This window comes from Schistocerca americana, chromosome 2 (assembly GCF_021461395.2).
Source record: "Schistocerca americana isolate TAMUIC-IGC-003095 chromosome 2, iqSchAmer2.1, whole genome shotgun sequence".
Taxonomy (NCBI): domain Eukaryota; kingdom Metazoa; phylum Arthropoda; class Insecta; order Orthoptera; family Acrididae; genus Schistocerca; species Schistocerca americana.
Genome location: NC_060120.1, coordinates 946,410,364 through 946,433,450, shown reverse-complemented (window position 1 = coordinate 946,433,450; position 23,087 = coordinate 946,410,364).

Sequence of the window (23,087 nt, the reverse complement as noted above, 5' to 3'; positions counted from 1 at the left end):
AAGGGCACTACGGTAACAGTTGCATCCTACGAAAATGTTTTGAAGAACAAATTCCTTCCTGCATTGCAACAAAAACGTCCGGGAAGGGCTGCGCGTGTGCTGTTTCACCAAGCCAACGCACCCGCACATCGAGCTAACGTTACGCAACAGTTTCTTCGTGATAACAACTTTGAAGTGATTCCCAACGCTCCATACTCACCTGACCTGGCTCCTAGTGACTTTTGGCTTTTTCCAACAATGAAAGACACTTTCCGTGGCCGCACATTTACCAGCCGTGCTGCTATTGCCTCAGCGATTTTCCAGTGGTCAAAACAGACTCCTAAAGAAGCCTTCGCCGCTGCCATGGAATCATGTGGAATCATGGCGTCAGTGTTGTGAAAAATGTGTACGTCTGCAGGGCGATTACGTCGAGAAGTAACGCCAGTTTCATCGATTTCGGGTGAGTAGTTAATTAGTAAAAAAATCGGAGGCCTTAGAACTTCAATGCACCTCGTATATTGCCAATAACGCTGAGATGACAAAAGTCATGGGATACCTTTCAATGTCGTCTCGTACTTCCTTTCTCCCGACGTAGTGCAGCAACTCGACCTCACAACTCGCTAGAAGTCCCTTGTAGAAATACTGAACCATGTTGCCTCTATGGCCGGCCACAACTGTGATAGCATTGCTGGTCTAGAATTCTGTGTAAAAACTGACCTCTCGATTATGTCCCATAAATGTTCGATAGGATATGCGTCAGGCGATCTGAGTAGCAAAATTATTCGCGCGGACTCTCCACAATGTTCTTCAAACCAATGGCAAACAGTTGTGGCCCGGTGATGTGGCACACTGTCGCCCACAAAAAATCCATCGTTTGGGAACATGAAAAATGACTGAAAATGGTCTCCAAGTAGACGAACATAACCGGGACCCATGTAAACACAGTCCACGCCATTATGGAGGCACCACCAGCTTCCACAGTACCTTGTTTACAACTTGGGTCGGTGGCGTCGAGGGGTCTGCGAACACTTAAACCCTACCATTAGCTATTACCAACTTAAATCGGGACTCATCTGATGAGGCGACGGTTTCTCAGTCGTCCAGGATACAGCCAACATGCCCAGGAGTGGGGCTGCAGGCGATGTCGTGCTGTTAGCAAAGGCACTCGCATTGGGCGTCTGCTGCCACAGCCCATTAACGCCTTTAACGCCGCACTGCCCTAAGGGATACATTGATTTCTGCTGTTATTTCATGCAGTGTTATTTGCTGTTAGCATGACGACTCTACGCAAACGCCAATGTTCTGGATCGTTATGTGAAGGCCGTAGGCCAATACACTGACCGTGGTCAGAGGTAATGTCTAAAATCCGAAATTGTCGGCACGCTCTTTACACTGAATTCCTTAACGACTTCCAAAATGGAAAATCCGTTGCGTCTAGCTCCAACCACCATTCCACGTTCGAAATCTTAATATCCGATCATAACCACGTCGGAAATGTTTCCACATCAATCACCTGAGTACAAATGACAGCTCCGCCAAAGCACTGCCCTTTAATACCTTGCGTACACTGTACTACCGCCTTATGTATATGCGCGTGTCGCTGTCCCATAAATTTTGTCACCTCATTGTAGCTCTTACAACATTTGCATAACATAGGTAATTGTAAAATTTTTGGACAAATATTTTTGAGTTAACATATTTACCTTAACTACAGTTTGTTGGAAGATATGCCTATGTGACATACTAAGCACTGATGTCAACAAACTACAGAAAATTTTTAATACAACAATACTCCGTTATTATTTTTAAAATCTTAGGCGTTCGTGGCTCGATAAAAATGGTGAGTTCATACTGAGCAGAGGAGGGAGGGGGGCAAGTAACAAACTAAGATCTTTCCCCATTTTCACACTACCAGAACCGAACCCTTGATTCCCGCCTGTCAGTATTCCCGTACAGTTTTGTAACAATTGGTCAGTAGTTATTGTTCCGATTATGATAGCAGATATTAGTGATTGTTATGAATACATTGTATTCTCCTTCGTATTCTACATTGAAGCGCCAAAGAAACTGCTATAGGCATGTGTATTCAAATACAGAGAAATGTAGAAAGGCAAAATACGGCGATGTGGTCGGCAACGCCTATACAGAGTAGTCCATTGATAGTGACCGGGCCAAATATCTCACGAAATAACCATCAAACGGGAAAACTGCAAAGAACGAAACACGTCTAGCTTGAAGGGGGAAACCAGATGGCGCTGCCATAGGTCAAACGGATATCAACTGCGTTTTTTTAAACAGGAACCCACATTTTTATTACATATTCGTGTAGTACGTAAAGGAATATAAATGTTTTAGTTTGACCACTTTTTTCGCTTTGTGATAGATACGCTGTAATAGTCACAAACGTATAACTACATGGCATCACGTAACATACCGCCAATGCGGACGGTATTTGCTTCGTGATACATTACCCGTGCTAAAATGGACCGTTTACCAATTGCGGAAAAGGTCGATACTGTGTTGATGTATGACTATTGTGATCAAAATGCCCAACGGGCGTCTGCTATGTATGCTGCTCGGTATCCCGGACATCATCCAAGCGTCCGGACTGTTCGCCGGATAGTTACGTTATTTAAGCAAACAGGAAGTGTTCAGCCACATGTGAAACGTCAACCACGACCTGCAACAAATGATGATGTCCAAGTAGGTGTTTTAGCTGCTGTCGCGGCAAATTCGCACATCAGTAACAGACAAATTGCGCGAGAATTGGGAATCTCAAAAACATCGGTGTTGAGAATGCTACATCAACATCAATTGCACCCGTTCCATATTTCTATGCACCAGGAATTGCATGGCGACGATTTTGAACGTCGTGTACATTTCTGCCACTGGGCACAAGAGAAATTACCGGACGATGACAGATTTTTTTGCATGCGTTCTATTTAGTGACGAAGCGTCATTCAACAACAGCGGTAACGTAAACCATCATAATATGCACTATTAGGCAACGGAAAATCGACGACAGCTGCGACAAGTGGAACATCAGCGACCTTGGCGGGTTGAAGTATGGTGCGGGATTATGGAAGGAAGGATAATTGGCCCCCATTTTATGGATGACAACCTAAATGGTGCAATGTATGCTGATTTCCTACGTAATGTTCTACCGATGGTACTACAAGATGTTTCACTGCATGACAGAATGGCGATGTACTTCCAACATGATGGATGTCCGGCACATAGCTGCGCGTGCGGTTGAAGCGGTATTGAATAGCATATTTCATGACAGGTGGATTGGTCGTCGAAGCACCATACCATGGCCCGCACGTTCACCGGATTTCTTTCTGTGGGGAAAGTTGAAGGATATTTGCTATCGTGATCCACCGACAACGCCTGACAACATGCGTCAGCGCATTGTCAATGCATGTGCTAACATTACGGAAGGCGAACTACTCGCAGTTGAAATGAATGTCGTTACACGTATTCCCAAATGCATTGAGGTTGACGGACATCATTTTGCGCATGTATTGCATTAATGTGGTATTTACAGGTAATCACGCTCTAACAGCATGCGTTCTCAGAAATGATAAGTTCGAAAAGAACATGTATCACATTGGAACAACCGAAATAAAATGTTGAAACGTACCTACGTTCTGTATTTTAATTTAAAAACCTACCTGTTACCAACTGTTCGTCTGAAATCGTGAGCCATATGTTTGTGACTATTACAGCGACATCTATCACAAAGCGAAAAAGTGGTCCGACTAAAACATTCATATTTCTTTACGTACTGCACGAATATGTAATAAAAATGGGGGTTCCTATTTAAAAAAACGCAGTTGATATCTTTAAATGCGAACATTTTTCGGTTAGACTTTACAGTGACTGTTACTGACATTAAAAGATGAAGTGGCACTACTCTGCAAAGGCTTAAAACACAGTGTTCAAGCTCCGCTGGATCAAAAGAACCAAGAAAAGCTCGTCACTTGTGCAACACAGATCTCGACCATCGCCTTTAAGAGGAAAACTGACAGAATATCAGCCTGCCACAAAATTAACGAAATCATTGAAAAGGAAATTGCAAAACCATTCCCAGCATACAACAAAAGAGAAGAAGCCCTTACACGTACCATTAAGACTAAATTAAACGTTAATAATGCAATAATTGTAAAAGCTGACAAGGGTAACACAACTGTTGTAATGGACAAAACAACATACATAGAAAAAAACTGTAGACCTCTTCCAAACCAGTAACATAACTGAAATACGTAAAGATCCAACAACCAGAATACAAAAGGAGATTAACCACATTTCAAACAACATTAACTTTCTACTCACCATCCAAGAAGCAAGAAACATTGTAACAATGAGCCCACAAGCACCTTGCCTTAGATCACAACCAAAGATCCACAAAAATGGGACCCCCATCAGGCCCATAGTGAACTGTAGGAAGACCCCAACATTCAAGGTCAATAAAATACTCTTCAGAATTCTCAAATAAGCACACACATTCAATAATGAGAGAACACTTAAAAACACAACAGAATTTACATATGTCAAAAACATACAAGTACCTGATGGAGCCACTTCACATACAAAACCTGTATTCCTCTGTGCCAATAGATCCCACACTACAGATAATTAATGCCAACCTACATAAACACAAAAAAAACCCTTCAACTCACATTAATGAACTAATGGACCTGCTTGAATTCACACTTTCACACAACTATTTTAAATTTAACAATAAAATCTACAAACAAACAAACAAATGGGCTGGCAATGGGCGCAAATCTTTCCGGATTGCTAGCAGAAATACTTATAAGTAACCTGAAGACAAAATCCTGAATTCCAAACCCCACCTCCTCAAAAATATCATCTACTACTACAGATATGTAGATGATACCATCATTTTAATCAAAGGCACTAAAGGTGACATCAGTGAGTTCAATCAGTATTTCAACAACTCCCATGAAAACATTAAATTCACAGTTGAATACCAAAAAGATGACAGTGTAAATTTCCTAGACCTTACCATTAGAATAAAGAATAACAGACACCAGTTTGATATTTATCGGAAGCCTACCACAACACATACCACAATCCACAACTCCTCTTGCCACACCGCAGCACACAAAATGGCAGCATTCCGGTACATGATTAATAGAGCTATCCAACTAACACTCTCAGAAGATAAATGTGATCAAGATATTGAAATAATAAAACAAACAGCTGTTGCAAATGGTTATAACAGCTCCATAGTAGACACCCTAAAACACTCAATGATGGCAAAGGAACCACAACACAAAAAACAAAAAGAAAATAACATCTTCCATACAATCCCCTTTCTGGGTAACATTTCACACCAGATTGCTAATGTCTTCAAACGAAAACGCATAAGCATATCCTTTACAACAGACAACAAGATTGGACAGAAGTTACCCCACAACATCGACACACGAAACTCACTTCATCACACAGGTGTGTACAAAATTGAATGTTTGGACTGTGACTGCTTCTACATAGGCCAGACAGGCAGATCATTTGAGATTAGGTTCAAGGAACACATGGCAGCACTAAAAACCAAAAAATATCACACATCAGCAATAGCTACCCACCTGCATGAAACAGAACACCATGTTAACAACACAAGTATTAGCATCCTACACATTCAACCAAAAGACAGGAAACTAGACATCCTTGAAACACTCCAAATATACAAACATCAAATGATACAACCAGAATCTATCTTAAATGACAAAAATGACAATATTTACAATAGTATCTTCTCCGTTTTCAGCAACTGCCTACACTCTTAAAAATGCGCACACACACACACACAAACACACACACACACACACACACACACACACACACACACCTAATATTTACCATAAATATTGATAGCTGCCAAGAGTACAAGAGATTGACCTCATTCACAGATAATTCATCACACCAACAGCTTGTACCCCTTGTCAGCTTAAAACTGTATGTACATCAACTACTGTATATCTATCTGCATATTTTATAGCATTAACCAATGTATTACGCCAACCTTTAGGCAACTAATATATGCAACATGCAATCTTAAGACTCCTTGCCATGTAAATGTTTGCTCTCATATAATCACTCTTTCCTCACTCTCTCTCTCTCTCTCTCTCTCTCTCACTCTCTCTCTCTCTCTCTCTCTCTCTCTCTCTCTCTGTCTCTCTCTCCCCCTTTCACTCACACACACACACACACACACACACACACACACACACACACACACACACACACACACAGACACACTTTTTCTCTCTCTCGACCTCTCCTTCTGCCTCCAGCCCCTCACTTCACATCTGTTTATTAATCCCAATCAAAGAGTCTAATGTATGTATGATTTTACTGTTGTATCCAATATGATCATTGTAATTAAAGTCTGTAACATTTCACGTAATTGTTATCAACAAGTATGAAGTTTAAGCCATTTTAACATTTCACCTGATTGTATAAACGAGTACGAATTTTTAGCTGTTTTAACTTGTCAGAATTGGATTTATATACCACCTGAAGTACACACACATATATTTGACACCTCAAAACAAACGCCGCCAAATGCTTAAAGCAATTATTCTGTAATAATGTTGTTACAATGTATATTCTTTGCACTTTACGATTATGTCTTCTCTTCTGCTATACGAACCTTACACCCAGCTGATTCCAGACGCCGTATTTGTTTACAAATGTGGCAGTATACATGTGATGTGTTACGACAGCAAAAGGAATCTGTGACCACTGAAGGTACTCTAGTTTACTTATTTAATGTTTACCATTAGATATCAATTTAATTTTTTGTCAAAAGTAATCCTAAATCAAATTCTGAAATAGTGTCTTGTTTCTCCACTAGGCAGTGCCACAAGTTCCTCCAAAAATCGTAACACAACACACACACACAAATGTAATACTTACTAATGTAAATCCACCCGATGATGAAGGTTTAAACCTTCGAAATGCGTCGTAGAAATAAATAAAACGGTGACTGGTAACAGTGCAGTTGATATCCGTTTGACCTATGGCAGCGCCATCTAGCGGGCCAACCATAGCGCCATCTGGTTTCTCCCTTCAAGGTAGACAAGTTTCGTTCTTTGTATTTTTTTCGTGCGACGCTTATTTCGTGAGATATTTGGCCCGGTCACGATCAATGGACCTCCCTGTATAAGACAACAAGAGTTTCTCGCAGTTACGTTGGTTACAGGTGCTACAATTGCTGGTTATCAAGATTTAAGTGAGTCTGAACATGGTGCTACAGTCAGCGCACGAGAGATGGGACACAGCATCTCCGAGACAGCGATGAAGAGGGGATTTTCTCTTCCGCAAATTGCTGCATATTTCACTGCTGGGCCTCAACAAGTATCAGCGTGCGAACCATTCACCTGATCATCATCGACATAGGCTTTCGGAGCTGAAGGTCCACTCGTGTCCCCTTGATCACTGCACAACACAAAGCCTTATGCCTCGCCTGGGGTCGTCAAGACCGACATTGTACTGTTGATGACTGGAAACATGTTGCCTGGTCGGACGAGTCTAGTTTCAAAGTGTTTAAATGTGTGTGAATTCTTAAGGGACCAAACTGCTGAGTTCATCGGACGCTAGACTTAAACTCTACTTAAACTAACTTAAACTAGCTTATGATAAGAACAACACACAACTCATGTCCGAGGGAGGATTCGAACATCCGGTGGGAGGAGCCGAGCAGTCCGTAACATGGTGCCCTAAACCTCGCGGCCACTCCGCGCGGCCAATCTCGTTTCAAATTGTATCGAGCGGATGCACGTGTACGGGAATGGAGACAACCTCATGGATCCATGGACCCTGAATGTCAGCAGGAGCCTGTTCAAGCTAGCGGAGGCTCTGTAGTGGTGTGGGGCGCGTGCAGTTCAAGTGATATGGGATCCCTGATACGTCTAGATACGACTCTGACAGTTGACAGGTACGTAAGCATCCTGTCTAATCACCTGCATCCATCCATGCCCATTGTGTATTCCGACGGACTTGGGCGCTTTCAGCAGGACAGTGCATCACTCCACACGTCCAGAATTGCTACAGAGTGGCTCCAGCAACTTTCTGAGTTTAAACACTTACGGTGGCTACAAAAGTCCCCAGACATGAACATTACTGAGCACAGCTGGGATCCCTTGCAACGTGCTGCTCAGAAGAGATCTGCACCCCCTCGTACTCTTCTGGATTCACGGACAGCCCTGCTGGATTCATGGTTTCGATTCCCTCCATTAGTGGAGCCCATGCCACGTCGTGCTGCGGCACTTGTGCGTACTGGAGGGAGCCCTGCACGATATTCGAAAGGTCTACCAGTTTCTTTGGCTCCTGAGTTTGTTTTAGTATAATATGAAAAAGCCTGATGATCTTTTCTGCAATTCAGAGCACGGGCAAGCAGTTAACTTTTTGAAATATGTGATACCATATTTGTGTCGTTCTGAGTATTTTATTAATGATGTGATTTTTAGAGATCAAGAGTAGAATTCGACTCCTGACGGAACCTTGTTCAAAGCACTTCCTAATCCTTTATACATTAGTGATACGGTGTGCCTCAATGATGGCCGTGAAAATGAGGGCCTTGGATAAAATCTACCATTCTCAGGCATTCATTTAAACACACACCAGCAGGGCGCATGACTTCAGGTGACATTCATTCAGCGGAAGTAGCCTTGTTTGCCGCAGCATTTCCGCAAATTTCCTTCCCGAACAATGATAGTCGTACAGTGAAACACGATATACGCCCTTATTTTTACTCTCTCCGTGTACATATCATTTTGGCTGGAGTATTGCTATTATAAAATAAAACAATCATGCTTTCCTCTCCTATTTTCTACGGTGCCAGATTGACTTTCATTCCTCGCCATTGCAGCCTTTGAATCTGCGCCTTTTATTAAGTGATTCAAGAATAAGCGCCAGAGGAGGACATGCGCGGCGTATACAATAAAACGCTGCAGGTGACAATCTGCAGCTCGCTTTGTGCAATCAGACACAGGTGGTAGTTGGAGTGCTCGTTAACTCGGCGCCCATGTCACTTGATCGGATGCCACGACTGCAGCGACAGCACAAAAGGCCGCTCTGGCGCGAGAGCGATGCACATTCATTCAGCGAGTTAGACAAGACACGGCATTGTTCCACCCGCGACATCGGTATATGTCGCTCCGGCAACCTCACTGTCATTTATTCTGCTTGCAGGTTAATCGATAACTTTACAAAACTCAAGTGAATGTGTTTGTTCTCAGCAAACCGGAAACCAAATTTAAAGAGTAAACCGAAGAACACAATCCGTCGTGAGCTGTTTGGCACCACTGATAGTAATACGTTCATGAATAACCTTTACTTATGTTTACGCATTTACCGAAAGCCGTGTATTATAAGTGATATTGTAAGTAGGCTGTTTAGGTTTTTATGTTGGTAACGCCACGTAGCGCTCTGTATGAAAATCACTGACTGCGCTGTGTGCACTCTGTGGCTGGTTGGACTCATTGTTGAAATATTCACTTGTGTGGTGTTAGGCATTTGGGATGTGAACAGCACGTAGCGTTGCGCAGTTGGAGGTGAGCCGTCAGCAGTGGTGGACGTGGCGAGTGAGATGCCAGAGCTTTGAGCGGACGATCTGGACCTGTGTCCGCCATAAAAAGGAAATTTGTAAAGATGGGGGTCATATATATATATATATATATATATATATATATATATATATAAAATGACCTTTGAATATTATTAAGGTAAATACATTGTTTGTTCTCTATCAAAATCTTTCATTTGATAACTATGCCTGTCAGTAGCTAGTGCCTTCAGTAGTTAGAATCTTATATTTAGCTGTCAGTATTGGTGCTCGCTGTATTGCAGTATTTCGAGTAACAAAGATTTTTGTGAGGTAAATGATTCATGGAAGATCTAGGTTATTGTTAGTCAGGGCCATTCTTTTGTAGGGACTGTTGAAAGTCAGATTGCGTTGTGCCAAAAATATTGTGTGTCAGTTTAGTGATGATCAGATTAAGTAGAGAGTAAATTGTTTGAGTACGTTGAGTTTTTCTCAGCTGTTTGTAAATCAGATAACGTAAAGGTTTACCAGCACAGTAATTCATAATTTTTCTAAGGGGACGTTTCATATGGCGAACCTGCCAAAGGGAACGTTTCAATATATCAGAATGCTAACGATACAAAATGACATATGATTAGAAAACCAACGTTCAACGGACTCGAAGTAACAGCCAACCAATTCCAAAATACGGATTTATTAAACCTTAACCATGTCGCGCCAGTTACGAAACTCTCTTCTACGGAAGATATTGTACGTATAATCACATATCATCTGTACCCAGTGTGGGAGTCGTTGGCCCTATCTAGTACATGTGTGTGTTATCCACATAGTCCCAATTTAAAACATAAGTACGCACGCGCGCGCGCGCGCACACACACACACACACACACACACACACACACACACACACACACACACACACACACACACTTGTTATAGACAGGGTCAACGCCCCCCAAGTTGGATACAGACAATATGTGATTATACGTGCAATACCTTCTGCAGAAGATAGTTTTATAACTGTCGAAACCACGGTCAAGGTTTAAAAAACGAATATTTTGCAACTGGTTCCCTGTTATTTCCAATCCACTGAAGATCTTGCCCGCCCACTTGATAAAGTGCTGCCGAGTGCAAAACCTTGAAACCAATATTCATAATCATAATCATCATCATCATCATCATCATCATCATCATGTTTACTGCTATATTAACACGTCCACTGCCTCTCCATTTTCTGCGATCCGTTGCTTCCTTCTTAAGTCTGCTGTATGTTGTACCGTCCATCACGTCATCCAGTATCTGAAATATCTTCCTTCCTTGCTTCCTTTTCCCTTCTACATAACCTTCTACAACTGTTTCTATCCGTCCATCATTCTTTCTTAAAATATGCGTAATCCAAATTCTTTTTCTTCCTTTTATTACATGTAGTAACTTGTCTTTTTTCTCCCACTCTTCTCAGTACCTCTTCATTTTTTTACTCTGTCCACCCAACTTATTCTTTCCATCCTCCACCATGTCCGCATCTCAAAAGCCTTCAGCCTTTCTGTCTTTCTTCCTCAAAGTCCGTGTTTCAGCGTCATACGGAAGAACACTCCGTACATTTTATCAGTCTCTTCCTGAGTTCTCTGTCCAGCCCGCTGCAGAAAATTCTCCTTTTCTTATAAAATGGCTCTTTTGCCTTTGCTATCCTTGTTTTAATTTTGTGGTCCACTTCCAGTCGGTGTTTATCCTGCTTCCAAGATACTTAAAATTTTGCACCTGTTCTAATATTTCTCCATTCAGCATAATTTTTATTTCTTTATTTCCTACTAGTGCCAATAGTTTTGTTTCCTTTGTGTTAATTTTCATTCCATAATCTTTTTCCGTTAGCTTCAATGGTGACCACCAAATCCTGCAATTCTGTTTCCCCTGTGGCTAGAAGGACCATGTCATCAGCAAACAAATATTACTTATACCTGATTAACCAGAACATTACGACCGCTGCCTTCTGTGAAAACAAATGATACCCGACTGCGCTGCGGACACGTGATACAGTAAGGGAATTGTACAGGATGGTCAGAAACAGCACGGAAAATTTGTGGAGGTGTTCAGGGCAAGTTGTACCGAGAAATAACCGTAAAGAAAAAAAATCAAATATGTTGCGTCGTTTCCGAGTTAATTAGCATTGAAGTTAGTAAACCAGCCAGTTGCGCGCATAAACTCAAGCGGACCACCAGACAAAATTAGTTTCAGTAATTCTCATAGTGTACAGAGTGGTTATAATTAAAGTGCAGCGACTCACAGAGGTTCAGTGTGGGCTGTAATTATGGTAAGGTAACGAAAATTAGTAGATATTCTAATACATTAAAGGGGAACCGGTGTACACCGGAAAAATTATTTCTCATTTTGGCCACCACGTGGAAATCTGGCGCTGTACAGCATCTCGTCGACTTGTCCGATCCTCATACGAGACAAATTGTGTTAGCGACGGTTAATAATAAAATCAACGTTATGAGTTTCTCACTTGCTTAACATTTCCTGCCCGCATTAGGTTTCCAATACATTACATATGTGAACATTGCTATACGTCTTTCTTGCATTCACAGCGTCAGATGTGCACCTGATGACCAAAACTGGAACTACAAGTAATTCTTTTTCGAACGTAAATCGGTTTCGCATTAAAGCATTACAATATGAACCAAGTTTCTCTGCCAAACGATGTAGTCCACATTGGACCTATGTAAGTAGCGGCGCTTGAGTTATAACCACCTGGTAGATGATAAAGCAAGCCTTTCGGTCAGGTTCAGTCCTTACTATCGTCCCATATCCACTTTCTCTGTCGCTCTCTTCATAGGTTTTAGGAAACCGAAAGAAGAACACATTTGGCGACAATCTGTCAGCCGGGCCGAATATTAGCAAGGACCTGACTGCATATCTTCAATGCTAATTGACTCGGAAACTGCGCAACATAACGAATTTTTCTCTTAACAGATACTTCCCAGCACCGCCTACCTTGCAACAACCTTACAATCCTTTCAGACTGTTTCTCACCACCCTATGTAAGTGGAATAGAGATTAATAGGCAGTCATTGCAGAGACGATGCGGACTGCAGATGGGCAAGTACGCTGAAACGCCAAAGAAACTGGTATAGGCATGCATATTCAAATACAGAGATATTTAAACAGGCAGAATAAGGCGCTGCGATCGCCAACGCCTATATAAGACAACAAATCTCTGTTGTTAGATCGGTTACTGCTGCTACAATGACAGGTTATCACGGTTTAAGAGCGTTTGAACGTGGTGGTATACAGTCGGCGCACGAACAATGGGACACAGCATCTCCGAGCTCGTACGTGTCTGATAGGTTGTTTTTTTTTTTTTTTTTGTTATGATTTTAGGGCGCAAAACTGCTACGGTCATTAGCGCCCGGTCTGTGACTTAGGAAAAGCTAAAAAACGAAACTGGAAACCAGCAGCAATGGGAGAAATACTCAGAAAAGCGGGGAAACCTAAAACAGAAGGAAAGCTTAAAAAACACTATAGAAGGGGGGTGTTTGTCCCCAAAAAGAGTTTCAAATTACTGACATCATCTCACTCGCACTAAAGAGTCTGACAGGTGACACGTACGTAAGCATCCTGTCCTATCACCTGCATCCATTCATGTACATTGGGCATTCCGACGGGCTTGGGCAATTCCAGCAGGACAATGTGACGCCCCACACGTCCAGAATTGCTGTAGATTGGCTCCAGCAACACTCTTCTGAGATTAAACACACGTCGTCTGGCCACCAAACTCTCCAGACATGAACATTATTCAGCATATCTGGGATGCCATGCAACTTGCTGTTCAGAAGAGATCTCCACCCTCTCGTACTCTTACGGATTTATTGACAGCCCTGCAGGATTCATGACGTCAGTTCCCTCCAGCACTACTTCAGACATTAGTCGAGTCCATGCCTCGTCGTGTTGTGGAACTTCTGCGTGTTCGCTGGGGTTCTATACGATATTAGGGAGATCGGAGACCTGTCAGATTCTAGAGTCGTATAAACGGCACTCTGTAGTATGTCTGACAATAGACTACAGTGCTAATGCAGTCAAAAGTGTTTCGGAGAAGATACACTACTTACCATTAAAATTGCTACACCAAGAAGAAATGCAGATGATAAACGAGTATTCATTGGACAGATATATTATACTAGAACTGACATGTGATTACATTTTCAAGCAATTTGAGTGCGTAGATCCCGAGAAATCATTACCCAAAACAACCACCTCTGGATGTAATAACGGCCTTAATACGCCTGGGCATTAAGTCAAACAGAGCTTGGATGGCGTGTACAGGTACAGCTGCCCATGTACCTTCAACACGATACCACAGTTCATCAAGAGTAGTGACTGGCGTATTGTGACGAGCCAGTTGCTCGGCCACCATTGACCAGACGTTTTCAATTGGTGTGAAATCTGGAGAATGTGCTGGCCAGGGCAGCAGTCGAACATTTTCTCTATCCAGAAAGGCCCGTACAGGACCTGCAACATGCGGTCGTGCATTGTCCTGCTGAAATGAAGGGTTTCGCAGGGATCGAATGAAGGGTAGAGACACAGGTCGTAACACATCTGAAATGAACGTCCACTGTACAAAGTGCCGTCAATGCGAACAAGAGGTGACCGAGACGTGTAACCAATGGCACCCCATACCATCACGCCGGGTGATACGCCAGTATGGCGATGACGAATACACGCTTCCAATGTGCGTTCACCACGATATCACCAAACACGGATGCGACCATCATGATGCTGTAAACAGAACCTGAATTCATCCGAAAAAATGACGTTTTGCCAATCATGCTACCAGGTTCGTCGTTGAGTGCACTATCGCAGGTGCTCCTGTCTGTGATGCAGCGTCAAGGGTAATCGCAGCCATGGTCTCCGAGCTGATAGTCCATGCCGCTCCAAACGTCGTGTAACTGTTCGTGCAGATGGTTGGTGTCTTGCAAACTGTGTCTGTTGACTCAGGGATCGAGACGTGGCTGCACGATCCGTTACAGCCATGCGGATACGTTTCGTCTCATCTCGACTGCTAGTGATACGAGGCCGTTGGGATCCATCAAGGCGTTCCGTATTACCCTCCTGAACCCACCTATCCCATACTCTGCTAACAGTCATTGGATCTCGACCAACGCGAGCAGCAATGTCGCGATACGGTAAACCGCAATCGCGACAGGCTACAATCTGACCTTTATCAAAGTCGGAAACGTAATGGTACGCATTTCTCCTCCTTACACGAGGCATCACAACAACGTATCACCAGGCAACGCCGGTCAACTGCTGTTTGTGTATGAGAAATCGGTTGGAAACTTTCCTCCTGTCAGCACGTTGTAGGTGTCACCACCGGCGCTAACCTTGTGTGAATGCTCTGAAAAGCTAATCATTTGCATATCACATCATCTTCTTCCTCTCGGTTAAATTTCCCGTCTGTTGCACGTCAACTCCGTGGTGTAGCGATTTTGATGGCCAGTAGTGTAGTTCAGCGCAAAATGCTGAACGTGCATCTCCGCAGAGAACGACCCACACATGTGCTCATGTCGATCCAACGACATTGTCAATTACCATTGGACTTCAGACGGTATCATCGAGATTGTACCGTGTATGAATGAAAACGCGTCGTCTGATCGGGTAACCCACATTTCTTGTCGAGATATGCCATCAGCCACGCGGAAGACTGTTCAAAACATGCGCCATGCCATGGACGCCAATTGTTCAGTATTGATCTCGGCAAAACATTTACCTTAGCTTCCACGGGGCCGCGGTGGTAATGTAAGGCACCATAACAGCAGTGAGCTGCGTGATCGTTATTGCGGATCACCGGTATCCGTTTATGCTTGATGTCTTCCTCGACGGCGATGGCCAACAGGATGACCAGAAGGACGACCCGTGTCGCAATGCCAGACTCGTGCTACGGTGATCTGAGGAGTATGGCAGTAAACTTGTGCCGGTTGGTTTCCATGGCTGCGTGGAAACATTTTGTATGGAGCGTCGTGCTCCGGCCGCGAATAGGCGGTCGGTGATGGCCTTGATGGCTGCTGGCGCCGAGCTCGCGACAAGGACTTTTGGCAGAGTCAGTTGCTGTACAAAGACGAACGAACGACTTCTGAGCAGAGTCGAGACGGAGGGCCTTGAGAAACGTGTGTGCTGCGGTACTGTCAGCCAGACGTCACTGCAAAGCGCATAGGATGTGGCCTCTTTATGGGCACACGAGGCTGATGGCATGGTTGGTGTTTTAGCCTGGCTACACAGACAGCGATCCCAGTCGAGGTGGAGGAAAGGCTTTCTGCACCTCAGGAGGAGCACTGCCATGGTGACAGTTTCACGTTGGTGATTTTACGGTTGATACATCACCCTGTACGGTATACGAACTACTCATTGGTTGTGTTTGCTAGTCCAAATTCTGCACGAAAGCCCGTGGTTTTCGTGCGACAAGTTGCAGCTGTTTGCTGAAGGCACTCAGGAGTGCAGGTTAATGCGCTGTGATCGAGAGCGGTTCTACTTGTTAACCAAGCACTGTGAACATGATTACTTTTATTAATACACTACTGGCCATTAAAATTGCTACACGACAAAGATGACGTACTACAGACACGAAATTTAACCGACAGGAAGAAGATGCTGTCATATGCAAATGATTAGCTTTTCAGAGCATTCACAAATGGTTGGCGCCGGTGTTGACACCTACAACGTCCTGACAGGAGGGAAGCTTCCAACCGATGTCTCACACACAAACAGCAGCTGACCGGCGTTCCCTGGTGAAACGTTGTTGTGATGCCTCGTGTAAGGAGGAGAAATGCGTACCATCACGTTTCCGACTTTGATAAACGTCGGATTGTAGCCTATGCGATTGCGTTTATCGTATCGCGACATTCCTGCTCGCGTTGGTCGAGATCGGAGTGGCAGAGCAGTTCTAGGCGCTACAGTCTGGAACCGCGCGTCCGCTACGGTCGCAGGTTCGAATCCTGCCTCGGGCATAGATGTTTGTGGCGTCCTTAGGTTAGTCAGGTTTAAGTAGTTCTAGGGGGCTAATGACCACAGCAGTTAACTCCCATAGTGCTCAGAGCCATTTGAACCTTTGGTCGAGATCAAATGACTGTTAGTAGAATATGGAATCGGTGGGTTCAGGAGGGTAATACGGAACGCCGTGCTGGATACCAACGGTCTCGTATCACTAGCAGTCGAGATGACAGGCATCTTATCCGCATGGCTGTAACGGATCGTGCAGCCACGTCTCGATCCCTGAGTCAGCAGATGGGGACATTGCAAGGTAACAACAATCTGCGCGATCAGTTCGACGACGTTTGCAGCAGCACGGACTGTCAGCTCGGAGACCATGGCTGCGGTCACCCTTGACGCTGCATCACAGAAAGGAGCGCCTGCGATGGTGTACCCAACGACGAACCTGGGTGCACAATTGGCAAAATGTCATTTTTTCGGATGAATCCAGGTTCTGTTTACAGCATCATGATGTCGGATGAATCCAGGTTCTGTTTACAGCATCATGATGGTCGCATCCATGTTCGGCGACATCGCGGTGAACGCACACTGGAAGCGTGTATTCGTCATCGCCATAGTGGATAGTGGCGTATCATCCGGCGTGATGGTATGGGTTGCCACTGGTTACACGTCTCTCAGGATCTATGCAGCCAAACTGCGTGTAAATGTAGTCATATGTCAGTTCCAGTATATTTGTCCAATGAATACCCGTTTGTCATCTGCTTTTCTTCTTGATGTAGCAGTTTTAATGGCCAGTAGTGTAGTGCAGGACAGAACATAATGAGACGATCAGAAGTGACAATATTGTTGAGAGACAATAATAATATTGAAGTCACCGTGATTTATGATAGTCATTAATCATCACAAAAGACAGGACATGGTTCTTAACAGGGTATGTGATGATCAAGGACGGCAATGCATGTTCTGCAGAGTGCTCCCATGCTGTCCGCAAGGTTGGCAAGGCGTTCTTATGGTAGGGCGTTCTATTCCTCCACCACCGCGAATGGCAAACGCTGTATGGTCGTCGGTGCATCCCACACGCGCTTTATGGTATTTAAGCCCGAAAAACAGGCAGATCAGTCCATTCGCCGAGTATCTTCTCGTTCTATGAGAGCCTCCATCTTCCCTGTTCGATGCGGTCGCATATTGTCATCCATAAAAATGAAGTCAGGTCCGAATGCATCGTTGGAGAGACACACATGGGGAAGAAATGCAGTATTTAAAGACCTGAAGATCTTTAAACAACACCTGGACCACCAAGACGGTCGTGTTCGATGATCTTCCTGGGTGCATTACGTGATGTCATCACTCGCCGTGTGGGGGTGTGTACAGAATCACTACGCAAAATGAATCTGTTCTCATCCGAGAAGAGAACGCGACCCCATCCCTCACTGACACAGCTCTTGAGTTCATGGCAACGTTGCGTGTCTCTGAGCAAGGTACAGTCAACGGTCATAATTATTGTGACGCTGTACTCCTGTAGGTACTTTTCCAGTCTACGACTAGCTGATCATAGATGGAACACAAGCTCTAATTAGAGGAGGATGTCGATGGAAATCGGATATGCCCCTTCATGAGAACCATCCCAGCGCTCGCTTTAAGGGGGGGTAGGACGTCAAACGGGCCGACTTGGAGCAGGAGGGGCACCAAAGAACAATTTTATTTCCAGTGTCTCTACTTTAACAAATAAATTCATAAAACTTTATCAGCATGACCAGGAAGGATTCAGGATTCACACTCATAGCAGTGGAAGTTCAAAAACATTAAAAATAATTTTTTTTAGATATGACATTTCATAATTTTTTCCACTTACTGTTGGCTGCATTTGTTGCTATACGTACATTTTTCTTCACAAGTAAGAGAGATTCTTTGATGAATTTTGCACAGCATGCAAACCATACTTACAGATGTATGAAACTATAGAATTTTCCAAATCTATTAAAAAGTGTGGTAAAAATTGAGATAATTAACTACACAATTTGATTTTTTTCTAAATATAAAGTTCAAAACGTAACAACTCATTCATTTTCTCATAAATTAAATAGATTCTAGAGTTTCAGACACTTGTAAGTATGGTTTGTATGCTGTCCAAAATTAATCGAAGAATCTCTCTAACTTATGAAGAAAAGTGTACCTACAGCAACAAATGCAGCCAATAGTAAGTGAAAAAAATGATGAAATTTCACGTGTCGAAGAACTTTTTTTATGTTTTTGAACTTCCGCTGCTTGAATGTGAATCCTGAATCCTTCATGGTCAATCTGACAAAGTTTTATGAATTTACTTTTGAGAGTATAGACAGTGAAAATTAACATGTCCAGTGATGCCTCTCCTCCTCCAAGTCGGCCCGTTTGACGTCCTACCCCCCCTTAAGCGATATACACAAACCGCACAAAACCGAAGTTTTGTTCAAATGGTTCAAATGGCTCTGAGCAATATGCGACTTAACTTCTGAGGTCATCAGTCGCCTAGAACTTAGAACTAATTAAACCTAACTAACCTAAGGACAGCACACACATCCATGCCCGAGGCAGGATTCGAACCTGCGAACGTAGCGGTCGCTCGGTTCCAGTTTGCAGCGCCTAGAACCACACGGCCACTCCGGCCGGCCCTAAGTTTTATGTGATGGACTGTGAATTTGACCACCCGTTCTGGCTACGAGTGGACCCTACAGTGTTTCAGCTATACATGTACTTGTAACAAAAGATAAACTATTCCAACAACCACTTAAAAGACATTTGAAACTTAGTAAAACGTGAGATAGGAAGGTGCAGTCAGGAAAACTATGGAAATTTTAAACGGTAATTATGAGCGTATCAAAAATAGTACCAAGGCTGTGGATAACTTCAGTGAGGACTTTTTAATGTAAGTGGCGTTTAAGTCTGAACACATTTTTAGCGGCCGGCCGCGGTGGTCTCGCGGTTAAGGCGCTCAGTCCGGAACCGCGCGACTGCAACGGTCGCAGGTTCGAATCCTGCCTCGGGCATGGATGTGTATGATGTCCTTAGGTTAGTTAGGTTTAAGTAGTTCTAAGTTCTAGGGGACTGATGATCACAGATGTTAAGTCCCATAGTGCTCAGAGCCATTTCAACCATTTGAACATTCTTAGCGGATAACTTACAGTTTGAAACGAAAAATATTCCAAAACAACTTTAATAGCCTACATTTCAAACCTGGTTTTTACGTGTATCGAGTGGACATACTGAGTTTTGTTAAATATAGCAAATAATTTCCGATAACAGAACATAGTGGTGTTCGAAATACCGGTTCAAATTGCTTGATTAATCGGCTAATTTGTGACCGATTGCAAGCGATAATAGCTCCCGACGCTGCCAGCGATACATCGCTCTGGCGAAGGGCGGTTAATGAGCCCGTAGTCAACGTAACTATTTGCTGTATCGGAGCTGGGGGTGCAAAATGGCGTAAGAGGTGACGTGCAAATGATACTCAATGTTATAAATCACGTATCACCGGAATGAATCACGTCAGTAAGCGATTACGCTGGAGTTGGCAGTGAGAGAAATCAACATATTAGCAGCTCGAATTTCAGGGACCTCTACCGATTCTGTACAACGGTGACTACTAGTCTGTACTGGAGGAGAGAATACAAAGCGATAAAGGTGACTCGCCTTATTTAATGATTTCTGAACAGAAGCAATTATTTCACATCGCATTTCGTTCCATTAGTAAGACACCTATGGCTTAAAAAGGCATGTTAAGTTTCTGACAAAAATATAGCTTAACGCATCTAAGCCGCCATATTGCGTTGGAAATATTAATAAAAATGTATTACTTTAAACGATTTGTGCATGGAAAACGCGTGTATCAAAAATGTCTCTGAGCACTATGGGAGTTAACAACTCAGGTCATCAGTCCCATAGAACTTAGAATTACTTAAACCTAACTAACCAAGGACATCACACACACATCCATGCCCGAGGCAGGATTCGAACCTGCGACCGTAGCGGTCGCGCGCTTCCAGACTGAAGCGCCTAGAACCGCTTGGCCACCAGAGGCCGGCACGCGTGTATCAACTGCCATGATGATGTACTCAGCTTCTCGTACATTATCTGCATCAGCAAATACAGAGAGCAAGTGAAATGGCTACTTCGCAGTAGTATGTATGATTTGTAGAATTTCTATTTTCCTGTAATTATAGAATTTATAAAATACAATTTTCTGAGCACAAACAGCGTTACACACACTCTGGATGACTGGTTTGCAAAACGAATTACTTGAGTGCAACAACTGTGTCAAAGATTTCTACTGTTACAAACATTATTATACGCTATGCTATGCTATGCTATGCTATGCGTTCACAAGCAAATGCAGTGTTTTGGGTGCTAAGGAAATCTGATGTCTCTTGATGGTTTACCTTTTCCGAATGCTATCGTCGCTCGCTATGTTTCTCGGTCTTCCTAAGATCTTGCTGAATGGAGAGAGAAACGTTCATGGTGCTCGCCATTCGACTAATCTCGAACAGATGCTAGGCAACGGCGGAAGCCAGACGTTGGACGGACCCTACATTGTTGAGAAATGCGGCACAACGCAATTTGTGTAGCGTTCGCAGTCTGAGAGGATAAGCGGCAAATAATTGTATAATTGAAGAAACTATGCAGGAATATTATCGGGATATCTGGGCTGCAGCGTACTTGGCAAACCCCCCACCCCTCCTCTTCGACGGACAAAATGCCCACGGCGCCCGAAAGAAAGGAAAGAAAAACGGAAAAATTACAATGAACAGAAAAAGTGGCAACATTAGTCAATAGATCAGACGTGAAAGGTCATTCGCTGTGTTGACGCAGTCAAAGATGATTTTAGAAATCACTCTCGAGTTCAGGTATGAGAATAAATTGCCACCTTCACCCAGGACAAATATTAACCTCGTACTTCATTCAGTTAATTGTATGTATCGAATGAAAGTGAGAAGATGTGATCAGGTGTTCTGACCAGGGCAATGACCGAGCATTCATCGTGAATAGCGTGTGTAATACTGTGTAGAAAAGAATCGAGTCACAATTTCAATCCACGAGCAGTTTTTATAGGTTTCCCAGAAGCCAAGAATCTAATCAAAAAGTAGCACTGTATTTCGAAACAGTTGGGTACACCTACAAATTTTATTTTCTCAACGTACTACAGCGGTGAGAAGCGATATGTGAACGATGTTTTGTTGAGGCGGGCATGCAGTGGCTATGCAAGAAGCAAAGAGGAGGGTGACGCTGCCTATTTTTAGGCGGTTGCCCCGAACCGACCAACCCCCATTACCGATTGTAGTTAGGCAATTGGTTTTGTGCGTGTGTGTGTGTGTGTGTGTGTGTGTGTGTGTGTGTGTGTGTGTGTGTGTGTGTGTGTAATGACTTTCTATGAGTCTTACAGCACAAGCACGTATTTCTTAATTTATACAGGGTGGTCCATTGATAGTGACCGGGCCAAATATCTCTCGAAATAAGCATCAAACGAAAAAACTACAAAGAACGAAACTCGTCTAGCTTGAAGCGAGAAACCAGATGGCGCTATGGTTGGCCCGCTATATGCCACTGCAGTAGGTCAAACGGATATCAACTGCGTTTTTTTAAAACAGGAACCCCCATTCTTTATTACATATTCGGTAGTACGTAAAGAAATACGAATGTCTTAGTTGGACCACTTTTTTCGCTTTGTAATAGATGGTGCTGTAATAGTCACAAACGCATAAGTACGTGGTATCACGTAACATTCCGCCAGTGCGGACGGTATTTGCTTCGTGATACATTACCCGTGTTAAAATGGACCGTTTTTCAACTGCGCAAAAGGTCGATATCGTGTTGATGTATGGATATTGTGATCAAAATACCCAACGGGCGTGTGCTATGTATGCTGCTCGGTTTCCTGGACATCATCCAAGTGTCCGGTCCGTTTGCCGAATAGTTACGTTATTTAAGGAAACAGGAAGTGTTCAGCCACATGTGAAACGTCAACCACGACCTGCAACAAATGATGATGCCCAAGTAGGTATTTCAGCTGCTGTCGCGGCTAATCCGCACAGCAGTAGCAGACAAACTGCCCGAGAATCGGAAATCTCAAAAACGTCGGTGTTGAGAATGCTACATCAACATCGATTGCACCCGTACCATATTTCTATGCACCAGGAATTGCATGGCGACGACTTTGAACGTCGAGTACAGCTCTGCCACTGGACACAAGAGAAATTACGAGCCGATGACAGTTTTTTGCACGCGTTCTATTTAGCGACGAAGCGTCATTCACCAACAGCGGTAACGTAAAACGGCATAATATGCACTATTGGGCAACGGAAAATCCACGATGGCTACGGCAAGTGGAACATCAGTGACCTTGGCGGGTTTATGTATGGTGCGGCATTATGGGACGAAGGATAATTGGCTCCCATTTTATCAATGGCAATCTAAATGGTGCAATCTATGCTGATTTCCTGCGTAATGTTCTACCGATGTTACTACAAGATGTTTCACTGCATGACAGAATGGCGATGTACTTCCAACATGATGGATGTCC